Genomic DNA, 18,441 nt, shown 5'->3' on the forward strand with positions numbered 1-18,441 from the left:
AATTTGAGAACATCTGTAACCACAGACTTTCACTAAAGGTAGTATTTTTTGATCCCAGTTGAGAACATGTGTACGTGGAAGGCCAACTAAGTTACGCATGAATTTTCAACCTCGTGGTGGGATTGGCATCCCTAAGCTCTTCGTTGTTCCAGGGTCAACTGTAATTCTAAAAAGTGTCCTCAGGGAGCAGGAAAATGATTATTAAAGGCAGAAGAGCAGAAAGTCAGACTAAGTAGATAAATATGTGAGTAAAAGTACATGCTTATTGTGTATAGAGTTTCCGTTTTCCAAGATGAAAAGAGTTACATTGGGGACGGGTGGCAGTGATGGGTGCACCGCATGAAGAACGTATTTAATGCCCCTGAACTGCACACCCAGTGGTGGTTAATGTGGTAAATTTTATGCCATGTGTATTTTACCACAATAAAAAAGATGAAAAGGACAAACACAAAGATACAAGGAATAACGTAACAAATACTCAGCAACCAACAGCAACTTAAAAATACTGTGTTTCTGGCCAGTGGTGCATCAGGAATAGCTGCCGAGCTCGTGGTTCCCTGGCTTGTTTTCTGACACTGCATTAACACACGAGGCGCAAGGATGCAATGCAACTTTTACAACAATCCTTGCCCTTCTTAATAAAAAGTCCCTCCCTAAAATCAAAAAGGTAATACATTATTTATTGTACATAGCATTAATATCACAATGTCTTGTGGAATTTGAAATTCACAGAAAGTGAAATATTCAGCATCAATAGTCCATGAGCCTGAGAAAGGGATTAAGTTCTCTGCGGTCCATGTATTGACAAAGGTGTGGCAAAGTACTAATTGAATTTGGTCTTTAATTAATCAAGGAGGCATGGTGCAATCTCTAACTTCTAAAAAACTAAAGGAATATGCTAACTTACAAGCTAATAGAGAGGTAAATAGGATAAGATAAATAGTAAATTAAGCTATTTTATCATGGAGACTCTCATCCAAAATATATTTAAGCTTAAACATTACATATATGAATACCAGAAAAATTTTTTGATATCCTTTTGTACAAGGAAATCAACATGCAAAAGAAAGACTTGACTTTGGGAGGGGCAATATGCTTTAAAAAGAGAGACATGAAATTTTATATCCTTAATTTGTGTTTCTCCCATTTCATTATTACTAACCTTTGAAATGGGAAAAGAAAAATATTTAAGTGAAAGTGGAAGCAGAGGGGATATGATATACGAGCCCCTTGTTAGTCAAAGATAATGCAAATTTCCAAATTCATGAAAAAGCAATCTTGGGTGTTATACTGAAAGAACTAGCGAAGCCATGTTTATGGTAATTTATAGGGAAGAAACTATTTTCTGGAAGACTGAAGTGAGGTAGCGTCTCCAGAAACTATTTTCTGGAAGACTGAAGTGAGGTAGTTCATCAAGAGCTGCACAAACAAGATGGAAAATTATGGAATTTAAGGAGGAAGAGCTGGCCGCAGCAAGGTTCCAGCATAGAAGACTAGGCATTTGCAAAATTGTCAGGTGCAGGACAAAGTGCTCCTCTCTTAATTGTCTATGTAAGAGAAATCCTTCTCTGCACTAGATTTCCAGGAGTATTGTGGTATCTGATTGTCTGATTGGGGAAATGCCTTTCTCAGATACGTTTATCCTCTCTTACGCCTCTTACCTAAAGGTGGGATTTCAATAAAAACACAACAGTCCTCTAATAACCTTTCAATAGTCTCAAAGCACTGAGGTTGGCAAGAAAAAGAATGTACGTGTGAGACCTGAGACAATGCTTGAAGAATGAAAATGCGTATTTGCTGACACATAGCCTTAACCCTACCACATCCTGATTACAAATCAAGGAGAATAAATGCACACCTTTAAAACATATTTAAAATATCCGTAATTAATGATACCCTCATCTCTTTGAACCATTTTAATCCACTGTCTTCCTCATCCATCATACTTAACAAAAACTGTCACACATGCTAGCCCTTCTCAGACTCAGATATAAGAAAAAGACAGTCCACATAGGAGGAAGGTGCATTCTAGAAATACATAGAAGCTGGTGGCTTGAGTGACAGTGGCCTCCTATGATTTTCTCAGTCGCAGTGTTCTGTTATCCTGTGCCATATGTACTTGCTGAATTTCCCTTATAATATTCAGATCATGGCTTCTAATTCATGCACCATACTCATTTAACTTAACTGCATAAAAACCCTGCTGCAGCAATTTCTCAGTGGATGGTTTGCTTTAATTATTCAGAGAACTGCATATGTGACAATAGGCCACTCCTACTATCTGATCATCTGAAGGACAATTTCACTCCACTGTCAGATGGTTATTTTTACTGCCCAGAGTTGAACTGTTTGGGCAATTGAAAATAGTCTTGACCTCTAAATGGCAGATTTTAGAAACAGTTTAGCCCACTTTGTTTCAGAAATAATTTAGAGAACTGCATCAATTAACAAACTAGAAGGAATAATTTGCTTTATCTTCTAACAAAATTCTTACATACACTTGAGTATTAAATCCCACACTAGCCATTATTTTTGAAAGGTGATTACTTCCACCTTCATTGTAGAAATTAATGTCTGTGTTAATGAGGGGAGTTGTCTATGGAAAATAAAATGTTTTCTTTAGGTGGAGAGGACAGTTCAGTGTCCAGGGGCCGGAGCCCCGGAGCCAGCCTGCCTGTGCCGGAAGCCGGGCTCTTCTTTCCGGTCGTGTGGCCTGAAGAAAGTTAGGTGAATGCTGGGTGTCTCGGTCTCCTCACCTTTAAAATAGGGATAAAAGCACATTTTTTTCTGAAGTATAATAATGCATGTGAAATGTTTTGTGAAAGCAATTCCACTATTGGTTATATTCCCAAAAGAACTGAAAGCAGGTACTTGAACAGATATTTTTTATCCACATTTAAAGCAGCATTATTCATAAAACCAGTTAGAAACAGTACAGTGTGGATTGAATGATGAATGGATAAACAAAATGTGCTATATATGTACAATGGAATTTTAGCCTTAAAAATGAGTATTCTATCCTCATTTTGTGGCATACAGACGTTCCATTGTATATATAAACCACAACTTCTTTATTCATTCATTATCGAGGGGCACTTAGGTTATTTCCATGTTTTGGCCATTGTAAATAATGCTTCTTTGAACACAGGGAAGAAGTATCTTTTCAAGTTAGTGTTTTTGTTTCCTTTGGATATATTCTCAGCAGTAAAATGGCTGGATTATATGGTCATTCAATTTTTTTCACCATAACTTTTATATTTAAAAAAATAATTGAATTTATTAGGGTGAATTGTTTAAATAAAATTATATATGTTTCAGGTGTACAGTTCTCTAACACATCCTCTGCGTATTGTACTGTGTGTTCACCACCCCAAGTCAAGTCTCCTGCTGTCACCACTTTTGCCCCCTTTTTAGTCTCTTCTACTCCCCCCCACCCCCCTTCCTCTCTGGTAATCACCTCACTGTTGTCCATGCCTATGAGTTGTTTTTTATTTTTTACTTAATCCGTTCACTTTTGTTTTTACCCAGACCCCAACACCCCTCCCTTTTGACAGCTGTCTCTCTGTTCTGTATCCACTATCCAAAGTGGTGTATATCTCCACTTTGTTAGTTTATTTTGTTCATTAGATTCTACATATAAGTGAAATCATATGGTATTTGTCTGTCTTGACTGACATATTTTACTTAGCATAATACCTCCAGGTCCATCAATGCTGTTGCAAAAAATGAAAAAAAAAAAGTTCCTTCTTTTTTACAGCCAAGTAGTATTCCATTGCCTAAATGTACCACAGCTTTCTTTACCCACTCATCTACTGATAGGCACCTGGGCTGCTTCCAAACCTTGACTATTGTAAATAATGCTGCAGTGAACATAGGGGTGTATACATTCGTTTGAATCAGTGTTTCAGGTTTCTTCGGAGGTATCCCCAGAAATGTAATCACTGGATTGTAAGGCAATTACATTTTGAACTTTTTGAGGAAACTCCGTGTTTCCACAATGGCTGTACCAGTCTGCATTCCCACCAACAGTGCACTAGGGTTCGCTTTTCTCCTCATTCTTGCCACCACTTGTTATTTGTTGATTTATTGATGATAGCCATTCTGACAGGCGTGAGGTGATATCTCATTGTGGTTTTAATTTTCATTTTTCTGATGATTCATGCCATTGAACATCTTTTCATATATCTCTTGGCCATCTGTATGTCCTCTTTGAAGAAATGTCTGTTCAGGTCCTTTACCCATTTTTAATTGGATTGTTTGCTTTTTTGGTGTTGAGTTTTCAAATTCTTTATAAAATTTGGATATTAACCCCTTATCCAATGTATTGGTAAATATGTTCTCCCATTTAGTGGGTTGTCTTTTCATTTTGTTGATGGTTTCCATTGCTAGACAAAAACTTTTGTTTGATATAATCCTCTTTGTTTATTTTTTTTGTTCCCCTTGCCTGAGTGTATATATCAGAAAAAAATATTGGTAAGAGAAATGTCTGGGATTTTATATCCCAGGACATAAAAAATCCTATGTTTTCTTCTAGGATTTTTATGGTTTTGAGTCTTATATTTATGTCTTTAATTCATTTTGAGTTAATTCTTGCATATGATGTAAGAAGTTGGTCTAATTTCATTTTTTGAATACACATATTCACATTGCCCAACACCTTTTATTGAATAGACTATCTTTACCCTATTGCATATCCTTGCCTTATTTGTCAAACATTAATTGACCATAAGGGTATGGGTTTATTTCTGGGCTCTCTATATGCTGTTCCATTGATCTATATGTCTGTTTTTATGCCAGTACCATGCTGTTTTGATTACTATATCTTTGTAAGTATTGTTTGATAACAGGTAGCATGACTCCTCCTACTTTGTTTTTCTTTCTTAAAATTGCTATGGCCATTCAGGGTCTTTTTCATTCCATATAAATTTTTGGAATATCTGTTCTAGTTTTGTGAATTGCATTGAATCTATAGATGCTTTGGGTAGTATGGATATTTTAATGGTTTTAATTCTTCCTATCAATAAGCACAATATAGGCTTCTACTTATTTTGTGTCATCTTCAATTTCTCTCTTCAGTGTCTTAAAATTTTCTGAGTACAGGTCACTTACATCCTTGGTTAAATTTATTTCTAGGTATTTTCTTTTTCTTAATGCAATTGTAAATGTGACTGTTTTCATAGTCTTCCTTTCTGATAGTTTATTATTGGCATATAAAAATGCAACTGATTTCTGGATATTTATTTTTGTATCCTACTTTGCTAACTTCATTTATCAGTTCTAGTTGTTTTTTTTTTTTTTTGGTGGAATATTTAGGGTTCTTTATGTAAAGTATCATGTCATCTTCAAATAATGACAGTTTTACGTCTTCCTTTCCAATTTGGATGCCTTTTATTTCTTCTTCTTTTCCAATTGCTGTTGCTAGTACTTCCAGTAGTACATTGAATGGGTGGTGAAAGCAGACATCCCTGTCTTGTTTCCAGTCTCAAGGAAACAATTTTGCTTTTCTTTCATTGAGTATGATGTTGGCTGTAGGTTTTTCATATACGGCTTTTATTACGTTGACATATGATCCCTCTATTCCCACTTTGCTAAGAGGTTTTATCATAATGGATGCTGGATTTATCAAATGCTTTTTCTGTCTATTGATGTGATCATGTGGTTTTTATCCTTCACTTCGTTTATGTGGTGTATCACACTTACTGATTTGTAAACATTGTACCAACCTTGCATTCCTAGAATACAGTAAATCCTGCTTGATCGTGGTGTATGATCCTTTTAAATATATCACTGAATCCTGTTTGCTAATATTTTTAGCATCTATGTTCATCAGGGATATTGGCCTATCATTTTCTTTCTTTGTAGTGTTATTATCTGCTTTTGGAATTAGGATAATGCTGGCCTTATAAAATGAGCTTTGGAGTCTTTCCTCCTCCTTGAATTTTTTTGGGGGGGAATAATTTGAGAACAGCAGGCATTGGTTCTTCCTTGAATATTTGGTAAAATTAATGATTCTGTTTTTAATTTTTTGAGGAAGCTCCATTCTGGTTTTCATACTGGCTGCATCCGTTTACCATCCCTCCAACAGTGCACAAGGCTTCTGTCTTCCCCACATCCAAGGTGGCATTTGTTACCTCTTGTCTTTGTGATGGTCGCCATTCTGCAGGCATGAGGGGAGATCTCAGTGTGGTTTTCATTTGCATTTCCCTAATACCTAGTGATGTTGAGCATTTTTTCGTGTACCTGTTGGCATTTCATGTATCCTCTTTGGAGAAATACTTATTTGGGTCCTTTGTGAGGAATTCTTACCATTTGTAATAACAGAAATGGACATTGAAAGCGTTATGCTAAGTCAAATAAGCCAGAGAACACAAATACTGTATGATCTCACTTGTATGCGGAATCTAAGAAAAACAGACTCACAGAGAAAATGATCGTAGTTGTGTTTATCAGATCTGGAGCATGGCGGGAGGGTGAAATGGAGGAAGGTGGTTCACAGGTCTAAACTTCCAGTCCCAAAATAACTAAATACTAGGGATGTAGTGTGCAATGTGATGCTTGTAGCTAGTACTGCTGTATGATATATAGGAAAGTTAAGAAAGTAAATAAATCCTAAGAGTTCTCATCACAATGAGAATTTTTTTCACTTCCCTTGTTTCTTTTCATTGTATCTATATGAGAAGGTAGATGTTAGCTGAACCTATTGTGGTATCATTTCACAATAAATGCAAATCAAATCATCATGCTTCCCTGGGATATATGTCAATCATTCCTCATCAAAACCTGGGGGAAAAGGAAAAAGAAAAGGAAGAAAAATTTGAAGTATGCTACAATGTGGATGAACCTTGACCATTGTATGCTAAGTGTAATAAGATAGCCACAAAAGAACAAATATCAGATGATTGCACTTTCTAAGGTACAAAAAAGAGGCAAATTCCTAGAGACAGAAATAGAATAGTGGCTGCCCATGTGTAAGGGGAGAGGAGTGGCAAGGGATCGACCGTGGGGACTGAGTGCCAGTTTGGGACGGCGGAAAGTTCTGCAGGTGGACAGTGGCGATTCGCACCATGGAGTGAATGCAGTGAGTGCCGCTGAACTCTGCTCTCTGGGTGGTGCACATGGTAAATTTTATCTTGTGTATGTTTTACCACAATTTAAAAAAATGCTTTGAATATGGTTTTGAGCAGTTCTCAATAGGGTGTCGGGATCAGCAGCGCCCGCGTCACCGGGCCTCGTTAGAAAGCAGGCCCTCAGGCCCCAGCGCAGACCTGCCAATCCCGGAGGCTAGAGGCCCGCAGCGCTCCCAGCGACCTGCGCGGGCGATGTGTGCAAAGGCTGAAGCGCGAGCTTTATTTACGGTCGGAAATATTTATGAGGGGTTAACAAATATTGACTTCAGGGACATCACCTGTCTTCCTTTTCTGTATTCTTTAGGCTCTTTGGATTCATTTTCCAGAAATGAATCTTATTTTATTTTGCGTGTGCTTTTATTTAATTCCATATTTGCCTTCTTTACAATACCTGCTCTAAAGTCACACAGTTAAAATGTATACCAGAAGAAGGACATATTTTGGAATAAACAGCACTGAAAGTTATCACAAGGGGAGGCATATCCCCAAGGCTTATCATTCATGCATTTGAGTAACAGATAGACCAAAGGTCATTTCCATAGTAACACACATTCTGCAATTTTTAAATTGCAGAATGTAGAAGAAAATTATTTAAAATGCCTGTGGAAACTGTTAAGTTTTTTAAAAGAATGTTTGTAATACCTTAAATTGGCATGTTCCCTCTCATGATAAACACAGAGGTTATGGGTTACTTAAATGAGTTGTAAGCATCCGGGGGGCCATTGTGATCCTCATTAAAATTCCACTAACCATAAAGACCTCTTTATTCTTAAAGTGAACATGCTGTGAAGGAAGTCATTGCAAAATACCCAGGCTGTGACAGACATTAACCTCCTATGTCAATAGCTTCTACTTTTACCGACCTCCCATAAAACCTAGGAATTCTCGACTGGAAGCCCTTCCCTTCTGCAGTAAAGTTGGCTCTTAGAGAACCTGTAAATTGAATCACTTCCCCTCTCCCAGACACAACCTAAACCGGATCCCATCCCTCATTTTATCAGGGCCCCCAGCGGGTAAACGGCTCGTGGTTGTTCCCTAAGGCAGTCAAGCATTCAAAAAAGTGGCTGCCCCTGGCCGAGGTCCCTTTTCTGCAGAAACTAACAGTATTTTCAGGTAATGACTCTATCATGAAGGTTTATAAGTGGGATAAGGGACCCAGTCAGTGGACCTGAAAGCTTGTCCTGGTACATTTTGAGACCCTCTTTGCGGATGGGCCCCACAGTGTTTGTCTTGGGCCCTGGGCTGGACCTAACTTACCTGGACCTCACGTTATGTATAAAATTCAACTAAATTCTCTCTAAGGTTGCTTCTCATCCTAAGAGTTCCATGACACTCCTCCCAGCCCATCCCAGGGGAGTTATTAAAGGGAAGCTGGATGTTCATAATAAGTGATTCATGACTCAGAGGAAAATAAAAAGAAATTGTTTCTGATTCATGGTCAGCTTTAACTGAGTAGTTACCACCATGGAAGGATCAAAATGAGAGAACTCGCTGACTTCCCATTTGAGGATAATTTGGCTTTGGGAAGGACGTTGGGTGTGAGGCCTGCACATACAAAGCCATCTTTAGGAGCTTCACGTTGGGGTGACTACTCCGAGCCCTGTGCCTAGGATGCCACAAGCCGGGGAGGGACCTGCTGGGGAAGGGAGCAGCCGGTGCTCCGTCAGTGGTGGCCAAACGATGCAAAACCTGAAGGTCATTTATGTTCTGAAGAGAGGTGCCGTTTTATCCTGTTCAAAGTGAAATGCCCAACCGAAGTTGTTTGTTTGTTTTTGTTTTAATGTTCTGGAACTTGCTCTGGAACCCAACTTCTAAAAGTGGCAATCCATGGCTGGGAGATGGGGGGCCCACAAAATGAGTAAAAACAAATTCAAAGGCAACAGTTTGTTCCAGTTCAAAACCACTTCTTTCTGTTTAATTGTAGTTCACTAGGAGTAAGTGCTGGCAAAGTTAAACTCCCTTTTCATGGGAGTTTAATAATACATGTTGCTTTTTTCCCTCCTTATTCCCAAAAGGGCTACTGGTGGAGGGAGACTTGCAGATCCTAGTGATGTGTGTGAGCTCTGTCTTTGTTCCCCCTGCTCTCCCCGCAAAGCGAATGGTCTGGGGAAGCTCCCGGGTCCCTGCTGTGAGGCTGGCCTGAGAATGACTTGCCTTTCCAGCTACTGATTGGGGGATACTGACGATGTCTGGTACCGGCTGCTGCTTCTAGCCTCTTGTCTCCAGTGAAAAGGTTCCCACTGTCTTCAGTCTCCTGCCCTGCTCCAAGGCCTCCACAGGCGACTGGGTGAGTGCGCACTTGATGTGCTCCTGGTCTAAGCACATGGGAGCCTCGGGACACTGTGCTTGGCACTGCCACCTGTAGGTGTTTGGACACAGGACACTATTTCCAGACTTTATCCAGGGACCACCATTCACCCTCAACTTTGTATAGCTTTCATGCCATCTGAGGGATGATATGGAGGTGGTACCATCTTTGGGAGGTTCTGGTACAGTGTTCTGTCACTCACATCACCCTCTGACCAAGTCCCAGGCCCATGAGGTATGCTGGTCCCATCTCCAAGTCCAGGCCAGGTCACTGAACCTAGATATGACACCCCTGCTCCTCCCTCTCTCTTTGCTTTCTTTTTCCATGCAACCCACCTGCCATTCGACATCTACCCTTCATTTTTGCTCGTAGGGAAACTCCACACTCGACCCTACCTCATTACTCACAGTGAAGCTCCACATCCTGAAACACCCTGGCTTAGTTCTTAAAGTGCAGAGGAAAGGTCTTGAATTTCATACACCCTTCTCTCACAAACACAGCCTCTGCATCTGACAAAAGCTGTTAGTTACTGTGGACTCAAAAATCCTAGATACAAGTCAAAAGCAGACTCCAGGCGCTGGTTTTTCCTCCATCTTTTAACAACCCAGTTACAATCCTTCGTGCAACAAGCACCTTGGGCCATATGAGGAAAATGTGTGACAGTGATTGGGAACTTCCTCTGTACGAGGTCGTGTACTACGCGCTTTCTATTCTGACTCAGTTAATTCTCTAACCTGCTAGGAGACAGAGACCATTGTTCCTCCCATTGTTCAGAGGAACTGAGGCTTAAACGAATGAGGTGACTTTGGCAGTGGCACTCAGCTAGCAAGTGGTGCAGCAGGCACCCTGGGAAAGAGCCACCCAAGAGCCAAAATGGCTTCACTTTAATTTATGTGTATGTGTATCTCCTCTCTATTTTATTATTTTTATTTATTTTATATAGTATCATTTATACATTTTCTAATATAAATATGTAAGTGTATTTACATATTTATTTCTTGTCTTATTTGTATATGTTATTTATTAAATACTAGAATTTAGTACTAAATTAACTAATTATTCTCCTCCGTTTGCTTTCACATTTTTAAGGCAGAAAAGCCACTTTCGTAATATCTTGGGCACTAAGCCAGAGAGGGGTTGCTCAGGTTAAAGCGAGGAAAGAGAGGGCGTCTGTGGGCCAGGCGAGCGGGGCCAGTCTAGTGACCTGCTCCCCGCAACTCTGCCGAGCCCCCACTCTCCTCAGAGGTCAGTCCGAAACAGCTCTCCTTGCAGGTGATGCTCTCATCATTGGATTGGCTCCTAAAGTGCACGTCATTAGCTTTGGACCTGGCGGAGGCCTCGGGGTGAACACTTGAACAGTGGGCAGTTACTTCATGCCCCTTGACTTTCCACTTCTCCCTGGGTGCTCCCTCCTCTCCCCGCAGGCCGCCAAAGCAGAGAGTGCCAAGTGGACGTTAGCGCTCACACTTACTTTCTTCCAAAGGCACATTGTGTGGGGTTGTTTTTGTGTTGTGTTGTAACAGTGTGCGTTCTCCTGTTCAACACAGTCCAAACCCTTCCCTTCCCCTTTTACTTACTGACCCGAACTAAGGGGCCCCTTATCGTCTTCTATGTCCAGCCTCGGCCCTCAGTCTCTTCCTGATGAGCCCGGAATGGGGATGGGGCGCGGGCTCCTGTGCACCGACCGACCGCGGGCTCTGCGAGCGCCGTGGCTGTGTCTGGTTCACTAACGCATCTGGCTCACCAGCACGTGGTGTGCTGCTTGGGACACAGTAAGCACTCAGCGCCTGTTTTCTTAAATTATTAATTAGCTAATGGCACTAACTTGTGCTCTTATCAATTGATTTGAATGTCAATGTGTTAATTATCCTGAAGAAGCAGATGTGGTTTTACATACTTAACTTACAAGAAGGAAGCCTTTTCCATACCATGGGATTTGTTTTAAAATCTTAAAAAAATAGTAGGGAGATTTAGCGATTTGATGAACCATGGAATTAATTGCTTGCTCTGTCCAAATTTAATTATTCTCTCCCTTGTCCAGTCTGTTAAAGACTCTTTGGCAGCTTCAACACTTTGTTTTACGTTTTAAATCACAGGTCAACTCAACTTTCACTGTAAATAAGGAACAACAATATTTCAATTTGGTGTGGGAAATTTACCAGACTTTGGGTTCTAAGCACACAGATGAGTTCAAAGCAAATTTATAACTTGGCAAATATTCTAGTTTTCCATATTTATTTTCTATATCCCAGGATAATTCCCTGGAAACAAAGCCATCATCTGTCATTGTTTTTCTGTCATTTAATTGCAAATGACATTATAACAAGCTCTTTAGGCCCTCTGGGAAATTTGGAAATATTCACTAAAACTCATATCACAGCTCTCTTAAAACCAAAAATGCAAACATTTTATTTTTATCATGCCTAGTTATCATTAATGATAGAAGTTTGAGTTCAGTACCATTTTTTAAAAAAGATGTGTGCGTGCTCTCGACCACATTGATGCTAGTTTAAAGAACATGCATGCCATCGCCTCTCGGCCTTTTGGCGAAGATCAAGTGTAGTGTCTGTTCTTACTGGTTTACTAAATAATATGTATGTCAACTCAATGTTCAAATGACTTCCAATTATCCAAATGTTAAAGGCAAGAAATAATTTGTCAGTTTGAAGTCATGTGTGTTTTTTGCACCTTAATATACAAGTCTGCGCTTTCACTCGTACTAGATTTAGATGAGTATTTTCAAGGAATTAAAATAAGTGATAGATGAGTATCTGGACCTTACTCATTAATATGGTATCAGTTACTCAAAACATGAGCATCACTGTGAGAGAAAACAATGTGGTTCTACTGATAGTATCTATTTGACAAATCGTCACACAACGTCCTGCTTTCTGTTCTTTATTTCTGAGCAGCAGCCTGGTGCGGGCCCCCACGGCAGGGAAAGGAGCCCTCCCGCCAGCCCGCCTGGCCACGGGGCCCGTGCGAGGCCGGAGCCCAGCGTCCCGGCCAGGGCTGCTCGGTTCCAGTCTCTGTTCTGGTTCCTCTTTGCCATTTTGCTTCTGTACCCAAATTGTTCATTCACTGTTCATTTGAATTGTGTCGCAGGTAAATTGTGCATTAAATGTCTTAAACACTACACAGATCCACAATTTTACCAGAGAGGCTGTGATAAACCTCACAAATGTATTTTAAAGGCAGGGAAACAGCTATATTCATTGCGTACCAATTCCCTCTCATCTTAATTTTTTTTCAGTTATTTAATTACGACCCCTGGGAAAGGCACAATCTTTTAGATAAATACAAAATTAGAGGGATGCCATTTCTTTCCAAAACCAATTTTTATTAAGAAAATATAAAATTGACACCCCAAACCCCCTTGTTTTCAGTATTAATCTCTTAAAGAAAAAAAAAAAAAGCTGGGAAGCCTCATTTGCAATTTAAAATGCATTTCTGAAAGGCCACAATTCACTAAATGCCACACTTAGGGATGCCTTATTTCTTTAATTCTGATGGCTTTCAATAAGCAAATTCATAGCCACTGCAATAGTTTCCCCAAAAATGTATTGAGACTTAAACAAACAATATACCTGAGTCCGTGCGTGGGTGTGTGTGTATACTAGTGTCATAGTTCCAAAGTTCACAAGACCTTTCTAAATAATGACCTGCTTCAGTGTCTGAGAGCAGGAAGTGAATCCTGAGCTCTGACCACACCCTGCACCATTGAGAAGGTATGGCTGCACTGAGTGAGCGGTGCTGTTTTCGTTTTTACATCATCAGAGGTTTCCACGAGGGTCCGTGGCCATTGTTCTGTTACGGGTCAGCACTCCCGGGCCATCAGTTTACATTGCGGGATTAGCCTGCATGATCCGGCCCCTGCGTTATCCATGAGCAGCCTTCTCTTTGCCACCCACAACTTCTTCTGGCTTGGTCACCATGTCCTTTTCTCCTACTGCTGACTCAGATTTTTGCACAGGGCATTTGATCAACTTGAAGGACACTTCTCCTTCTCTATCTTAAAACTGTACCTCGAGTGTACCTCTTCAATCCAAGAAGTTATATGCAGGCCCACTACTTTTGTCACAGCATATGTGTGCTAGATAGAACTTCTTTCATTACACACAGGTCAAGTGTAATTAAATAATGAAAAGCTTAATATCTTCCTCCACTGATAGGATGTAAGCCTCTTGCAGGAGGCTAACGCTCCACGTGCTTCCATCACTGCATGAGTTCCCACCACCACACTCCTCTCAATATTGTATTTGAGGAGCTCAGGGCTCATCAACATTCCCCCACTGGGCTGTGAGCCACGGGAGGACCGGGCTGCCCTGTCCTGTCCACACCTTTGTCTTTTTTATCCAGAGCGTATCACAGTCATTGGCAAAAAGTAATCCTCAATGAACATTTAATGAATGAATGAAACTTGAACTCAACTCCACTGCAGTTACTCTAATTCAGATCCTACTAATGTGTATTAGACAACTGAGGTTTCCCAACCTCTGCACTATTGACATATGGGTCTGATTGTGTGTGTTGGGGGGTGGGGAGGGGCGCGGGGGATGGGCTGTTTCATTCACTGTAGGATGTTCAGCAGCATCACTGGCCTCTACCCCCTAGATGCTGGAAGCACCTCCCCCGAGTCATGAACAATCAAAAATGTCTCCAGATGTCACCAGATGCGCTCTTGGGTATCAATGTTGGTCTTTTGAGAACCAGTAGACTTATTTAATAATCTGATGCTTTTCTTCCTCTGCCCCAAATCTTTCACAGTGCCAATAATAATTCTTACTATTAGCGATAATAATAAGACAAATTCCAATTGTCTCTCTACCTTACCTAAAAACTTGTACTGGGTCAGCATGTCAACAGATATTTCACTTTGTGGAAAAAATGTAGTTTTATTGACCTATATGGAAACCAACAAAAGTCACTTCTTGTTTCTGACCTAGATAGGCAGATTAAAAATCACATTATAAAGTTATCCTCATTTGCAGAGAATGTCCTTCAGTTGTAACATTTAATTAATATTGTAACTCATCAAAGGTGCTGAATAATAATATATGCCACTATTTAATTTGGCCCATCCCAAAGGAGAATACATTTATTTAGCTTTCCCATGCCAGAGAGATTAAGGCCTAAAGATGCTGTATAAGAACCTGTAGCTATCTTTGTTTATTTTCCCTAGGCTACTAATTATGTTCTCCAAATATGATTAGTTGAAGTAATTTGTATGCTAAGTACATCCTATCATACAATGCCTTTGCATTTTTGTCATGTGCTTAGGCAGCTCAGATAACCTAACAATAACCTATTCTCAGGAAAGATGATCATGAGAACAATGATGATATGTTGATTCAAAATATGTCAGTAAAGTCAGAAACAAATTAGTGCTTTTTAACAATTAAATATAACTTAAGCGACATTCACTAAGCAGGTAGTAATACTGGGACTGAAAATAAACTCACTCAGGGATCATGTTAAAACATAAAAATGGCCTAGCCATACTAATCAGAGGGAATATTTCTGCAGAGCAGTGTCTCCTAAAGCTGCCCAAGTGATTCTAACACGCTCCCCGGGTTGAGAGCCAATGAGCTAAATTAGTTAGCAGAAATGATGCTTTCAAAGATACAGTGCAGAAGTACCAGGTATCTGTAATAGCACCTAGTTTCTGTGCTAGAGGTACACCTGTGTGGTAGAGAATGCGGGAGCTAAACTAGACCCTTGTTTGCTGGTGTGACTTGTATGTAATCTGTTTGAGTAGGAGGAGTCCACTTGGTGAACTACTGAAAGAAATGAACTCTTAAAGTTTCTCAAGAAAATGAGTAGAGCGCCTTGATAACAATCCTTTATATCTTTACATTTTAATAGTTAACATAAACACAGGCTAATCAATATCACATATTTATTTATTTATGCCCTGCCTCTGGTGTAGATATTTAAAATATAAATAAATATATATATACAACATGCTTCTAGCCCATGATTACCTGGTAATATGGTTCTTCATGGGAAATCTTTTATTGCTATTATGAAAAAAAGGAACAAGTGGTATTTCCCTATCATTGGTGTGATTTGCTCAGAAAGCAGAGGGAGAGAGCTCATAGAAGGAACCTGGAAGGAAAGTTATGTAACGGGGACCACAGATCTATTAAAGGGAGCCACATGGAACCCACAAGAAATTTAGATGCTGGTTTGCTGACTCTGTTTTTAAACCATCAGGAAGTTTGCTAATTTTTGTTGATTCATTTAATTGTAATAAGTTATAGATACAAAGATTGTCATGGGAAATATGACAGGACATGGGAGAATATAAATAAGCTTATACCTAGTATATTTTATGAAATACCAAAATTGTGAATAAAATCAAAAGGTGATCACTTCTGCAGATGGCATTAAAATTCCAGTTATGACATTGTTGACTTCACTCACACTTTTTGGTGGCAAGTATGGAAAGGAAAAAAGGAATTATTACATATATTTTATATAGCCACACTATATATATATATATATATTAACCTAGATATATTCAGTATAATTTGTCCTTAGTAAATGGCTAATAACAGATATTCATACATATATACTGCTTTCAAGCATCCAGAAGGAGGGATCTTTCTCTTTTATGACTCTGGCTCTTTGTGACATGTGTGCTCCTGTGCTTAATTAGTTAATTAGTTCATTAATTAACTCAGAACATAGGAAATGTGGGGGGGGGGGATGTTGATTTGACCCAGCTTTATTTTCTCCTGTTGTCGTCCCCTGTGGCCTAGCCTCTTCCTCTTGAGAGAGAGAAAGAGTTATCTCCCCATTTCTTAGACCTAGGCTGGTTGGATGATTTGCGTTGGCTGATGGCAGGTAAAGGCAGTATCGGTGTGCCGGTTCTTGTTTTCATTGTTGTTCTGTTACAGTTGTCCCGATTGTTCCCCCTTGCCCTCCTCCGCCCAGCGCCCTCCCCCCGACTCCCACAGTCAGTCCCCACTCTGTTGTCCATGTTCACGGGTCATTCATACATGTTCGTCCCTTCCCCTTCTTTCCACCATTGTCCTTCTTCCTCTCCCCTCTGGTCACTGTCTGTCTGTTCCATGTTTCCCTGCCTCTGGTTCTGTTTTGCTCATCATATGCTATTTATCTTTCACCAACTGGTTTATTTCACTTAGCATAATGCTCTCCAGTTCTAAGCCTATGACTCAAGGAGGTCGCTTGCTTGTACTGTCTTTCAGAACCCTCTGTCCCCTCTGAGAGGCAGCCTGAGTACCCTGCTGGCGGATGCGAAGCTACAAGCCGGAAGTTATCGCCAGATGACCCCCAGAGGAGAGAGAAGCCTGGCCGACCTACAGCCAGCTGGGACCAGGGAACTGCCCGGCTGGCCCACAGACCAAGTAAGCAAGAGCAGAACATTATTACTATTTTAAACACTAACTTTTGAGATGCTTTGCTATGCAGGACCAGAAACATGGTATAAAAAGTAGAACCTACAAGGATAATGCTACCATAGCAAAAATCTAAAATATGTGGCATTAGGAAGAAGAAAAATATTACTCAGAGTTTGGGAAAAAAATAAAAGGCAAGCAACTTGGTTTGCAAAGGCTTGGAAAATGGTGAGAAAAATTTTATTATGGCTGGAAAAATGGTGACCTATAGTTTACTGAGAAAACTGACTTTTGTAATGAGAGGAAAATAGAAACAGTGTATATAATGAATTACATGCCCTGGCCAAGGTATTCTCTATGTGGAAAGTGAAAATGCCACTTGATTTCTTTCTGCTAAATGTAAGATAAAGTAAAAGTGAGGAGAGTGGGAGATACATTAAGCACATTTGAATAAAAAACAATTTATAGTTAGAGATTCCAATATTGGCCAATCACAGTTGACGTGCCTCATAAGGGAGACTTAAATGATCAGATTGGCCTCATTGGTTTAATTTGAGCATCTCATCAATCACAGATGCTAGCTGTGAGATTTAAGAAATCATTTTATTTTACACTCTCATCTTTTGATAATTATCCATAAAAAATAGCCAAGTTTATTTGGCTTACTTTTTATATCTCAAGCACATTTGTTACTCTTTATGCTTTATATAGTCTTTGAACTTATTTTAACAGTTGTATCAATTTATGTAATATGAGGTTTGTTTTGCTTACTTGCTTTACAAATTTATCACTGTATTTGTTGTTGTTTTCTTGCCTGTTTACTAAGCAATTGAAATTGTTTGGGCATCTTATTACATTTTCTGAAGCAATATTTCATTTGCTTCTGTGTAAAGTTATTTTAAGTGACACCAAAACTACTGATGGTACTTTTGCAGTGCTCGAGGAATTTTAAAGAAACTGCAGGCTCAAATTTTATTTCATTTACAATTGGCACTTTTACATAAGTATTGCAGAAGTCAAGTTAACATCTCCCAAAAATGGGTAAAAATATAACTTAGGCTAAGGATGGGAAAATAATGCAAATATTCAAAAGCATTCTTATTAGTATTTTTACTATTTTTATTTATATGTTACTCATGTTATAGAGCAGCATATTAGAACTGTATCTTTGAGGCATCAATATCTCTATAGCTAATCTCTGTGACTATATCTCTATAATTAATAGCCTTTCAAAATTAAAAAAATTAAATACATTTGACCCTTGAACAATGGGGGTTTAAACTGCAAAGGTCAACTTATACATGAATTTTTTCGGTAAATACCTGTACCCTGTTCAACCTGCAATTGGAAGTCTACAGATGTGGAGGGCCAACTGGATGCATTGATCTACACCAGTTTATATGGGGGACTTGAGCATCCATGGATTTTGGCATCTGTAGGGGGTTTGGAACCAGTCTCCCTCAAAACAAAGGGACAAATGTGTAGTTAAATTCTTTGGAGAGTACAGACTTATACGTGGGTTTTGGACTGCATTGGGGATTGGCACCCCTCATTTCCACATTGTTCCGGTGTCAACTGTACATACAATTAAAATACAATATTCAAATATTGAAATGGATAAGTATATTTCAAGTCTTACAAA

General features: G+C 39.5%; 1 pseudogene; it reads left to right on the plus strand.

The window, feature by feature from the left end:
- Positions 1–11,962: 11,962 nt before the first annotated feature.
- Positions 11,963–12,171, plus strand: LOC129075306 (uncharacterized; annotated as a pseudogene).
- Positions 12,172–18,441: the final 6,270 nt, after the last annotated feature.

Source organism: Pteronotus mesoamericanus, unplaced genomic scaffold (genome assembly GCF_021234165.1).
Source record: "Pteronotus mesoamericanus isolate MK-2021 breed Mesoamerican mustached bat unplaced genomic scaffold, CSHL_Meso_final contig_52, whole genome shotgun sequence".
NCBI classification, from domain to species: Eukaryota; Metazoa; Chordata; class Mammalia; order Chiroptera; family Mormoopidae; genus Pteronotus; species Pteronotus mesoamericanus.